At 41.6% G+C, this 3749-nt stretch overlaps 1 long non-coding RNA gene across 1 annotated transcript; it reads left to right on the plus strand.

Annotated features, from left to right (window-relative positions):
• Positions 1 to 218: 218 nt before the first annotated feature.
• LOC113302118 lies at positions 219 to 3528 on the plus strand. Its single transcript, XR_003336657.1, has 2 exons — positions 219 to 2095; positions 2971 to 3528. It is a non-coding gene; the product is annotated as an uncharacterized LOC113302118 (long non-coding RNA).
• The last annotated feature ends 221 nt before the right edge of the window (positions 3529 to 3749 follow it).

Here is a 3749-nt window from a genome sequence, read left to right on the forward strand (position 1 = left end):
TGTTGTTCGTGGAAGAATTCGAAGAAGAGCAAAAGTGGCATTTCTCACGTGGAAGTACTATTGGAACCACAATGGAGGAAAAAGAGCTATCATTCTCGGGTGGCTCGTATCAACTCTTAGGGTACCTAGAGTCATCTGGGTACCCCCTTATCTACCTTATCAGTATGGCTATATCAACTAGCCCTATTCCTACACCAATCTTAAAGAGAGGAAATCGATTTTTCCCCTCTTCATTACACTCCACCTCAATTTCAGAGAACTGAGACGAGTCATGGCGGCTGCTCTCTGAGATTTGGAGATGCAGAGAAGGAATTCAGGATTCACAGAGAGATGGAGATTCGAGAAGATTTCGCTGTTGTTGTTGGTCTAGTGAAGAACAGATCCCAGTTTGGATCGATTCTGGGTTCTTGACTGAAGAATCAGGTAGAAGGAGAAGAGATCGACGTAATTCAAGAAATTGGGGATGAATTCTGTAACAAGAAGAGCAGCTAGAAGATGGGTTTTAAGGGATTCAAGTCTACAACAGATGTGGATGATTTTCAAGGGTTTGTGATCGATTCAGTTATTAGGGTTTGAGAATAAATTGGGGGTTTCTCTCGATTTGAGTCTGTTGGAGCTACAGGATGAATTTGATGCTGTAATAAGGTGGAAGTTCTGATGCTGTGTGAAATGATGATTGCAGGTGTTGTATGTAGACTAAGTGGAACTCAGTATTGCAGGGCTTGGTGAACTTGAGTTAGCAGGGAGTTATAGAGTTGAAATGGGATTGCTGGATTGAAGTTGTAGCTGTTGCAGATGAGCCTGAGGTTGTTTTGTGGCAGAGATGCAGAGAATTAGTTGGAGCTTCTAAAGCTGAGTGCAACTGCAAGAAACTGCAAGGAGGAAGTGAGCTTCAGTTGGTTTGTTGCTGCTAATTAGATGTATGTTTAGGTTTGCAAAGAAGCTGTTATGAAATTGCAGGAGCAGTTGATGGTGGTACTGAAGTGGTGAGCATTTGGAATTGAACTGGCTGGCGTGAATGAGCTGTTGCTGTGCAGGTGGAATGGATGGTGATAATGTTGCAGTTAAGAACTGTAGATGTATTCTTAGGAATGACAGCTGCGACTGAGCTGAATTGAATGAAACGGATCAGGTGGGAGGCATTGCAGTGTTGCTGGGTTCAGTTAACTGAGACAAAGAAAGGATGATGCTGCTGCTGATTTGTGCTGGTTTCTGAAGCTGAATGAGAAAAGATGTCCGTGATGCTGTTGCAGAAGGTGTCTCGTTGTTGACTGTCAAAGAGGAGCTGAAACTGGTGGTACAATGGAAGCTGATTGTCACAGAGAGTATGATGGTATGCAGCTGAAATGGTGTTGAAGGCAAGAGATCAGAGAAAGGAGCGAGAACTGATGATATTGCAGATGAGCTGAGCTGGTGGTTATGAGACTCGCAGCTGCTGAGAGAATGTACGAACTGCAGGCAGTGGTCATGTTGCAGAATGGTTGAGAACTGGTGGCATTTTGTTACAGTGAAGCCAAGGAAGATTGCAAGGCCGAAATGGAATTGTGCATGGCAGGATGGGTTGGTTTTGAGAATTACAGGAAATGTGCAAAGTTGTGTTGATGCTGCTGCTATGTATGGTGCTGAGATATTTGTAGCTGTGAAGAAATGCAGTTGTGAGAAATGAAGGTCATTATGGCGCAACATTAGGCGCAGGTCAGTGCAAATGGCTTATGCCATGGCAACTCAAACAAGTCAGCTCAGTTAGATCACCTGACTAGCTGATTCGGTTCTGACTCAACCTGACCCGGTGTTGACTCAGTTGACTTTACGAGTTGATCCAGTTTACCTGAGTTGGTTCGTTTGACCGGTACCCGAGACACTTATTCCGATCACCTGAGGCGACTTCTCTGGCCAATTTCCGGCCAACCTTTGGGACTCCAGAAACTTATTTTTGGATGTATTCTCCGCATGGGTTTATCTTACACATGGGCTTGGTGGACTCTTATCTATTAGACCTTTGAAGACTTGATCTAAGAGATATAAAAGGGAGGATTTCTACAATTTTGGTATCACGTATTTTACTTGGAGCTTTTGGGAGATAACCGCAGCTAGGGTTTGCTTTCGTTTTTATCTTTCATCTTCCTTACTTTTATAATATGATGATGAACTCCATAATTATTATGAGTAACTAAAACAATCTTTGATTAAGGGCGATTTCAAAGCCCGGAATATGAACTCATGATTGATATGCAATAGCTCGTTTTCTCGCTATTGTTATTGTTTGATTTCTACTATGCCAATAATGTTTATGGATTATTTGTTGATTGTTTAAGTTCAAAATTAAATAGTCGATTTGATAATCCTATTGCTAGTTTAGATTTTCTTCGACCCGTCATTGTCTAGAGAATTAAACACAAGTAGCAATATATGAGTATTGATGATGGGACTTTGTTAAGTACCCATATATAGAAGTTGACACTATTAGGTGATTCATGCTTTTGATTTCATCATTAGGAGCAACCTTATCTCACAAAACTTAGAGCATTTGTTTAAGTGACACCTAGTAAGCGTACCTCTAGGGAACTTGGCAAGTAGAAACCAGTAGTCGAGCGCTTCCGTATCCGGTGAGCTTAGGAGATAATAACGGGATAGTTGAGCGTACTAATTATCCTAGGGTTGTTAGTAACGAGATAATGCAAAGAACGTAGCTTTATATCAATTTGATTTATATTTCGTGGCCGAGAATGAACCTTTAATCAATTTCATCTCATATTTGAATACAACTTTGCGATTTTCAGAATTTTACAACATAATCATCTTTGCTAAGAGTAATTCTATAACAACTTTTGCTTAATACACCTCCCTTGGGACGAAGCTGCTTTCATTATATTACTTGCTAGTGCAAAGAGAAGCAGAAAATATTATTTGCGAGTTGACACCTCGTCAGGCAGAAGCGACTAAAAAAACGCTCCTCCATATTCTTAGCAGGAACTTGTACAACAACAAAAGGCTCTGGCATGAAGAGGTACCAATGGCGCTCTGGGTATACCGAATTGCTAAAAGATCATCCACTGGCACAGCCCCCTACAACCTAGTCTATGGTGAAGACGACATTCTACCTACAGAAGTTATTATCGCCTCGGTCCGAGTTGTTGCTGCAAGCGACTTGCAAGTCATAGATGACAAAAGATTCCAAGTGCTAGATACAATAAAAGAAAAAAGAAGCATAGTAACTGCTCACGCCCAAAAGTATCGTGACCGAATGGCGAGGGCCTACAACCAAAAGGTTAAGCCGAGGAGATTTGCAGTAGGAGACCTCGTCCTTACCATCTCTCCACATGTGCCCGGGAACGCTAGCACCAGAAAGTTTGCTCCGAATTGAGAAGGACCATTTCGAGTCATTGAAGCCGCGAAAAGTGGTTACTACAAGATCGAGCATGCCGCATCAAGGGAAAGCTTAATGATAAGATGAATGGCTTGTGGCTTAAGACCTTCTAAATATAATGTACGCGTGATATGAATAAAATGACTATTGATTTAAAAATATATTTTTATTTTAAAAAAATCCTCGGGCGCCCATTATAAAAAGGCGGAATGTTTAAAATCCTCTCATACTCACTCTTTGAGACTTGAATGTCTAAGCCTCTAACCCTTGATAAAAGGAGGAGCGCCCATGAATCCTCTGACACTCATTTTTGAGACCTGAGTGTCTAAACCCCCTTGCGCTCACTCTTTGAGCCTAGCATGTCTAAATCCTCCCACCCTTG

This window comes from Papaver somniferum, chromosome 8, assembly GCF_003573695.1.
Source record: "Papaver somniferum cultivar HN1 chromosome 8, ASM357369v1, whole genome shotgun sequence".
Lineage (NCBI taxonomy): Eukaryota > Viridiplantae > Streptophyta > Magnoliopsida > Ranunculales > Papaveraceae > Papaver > Papaver somniferum.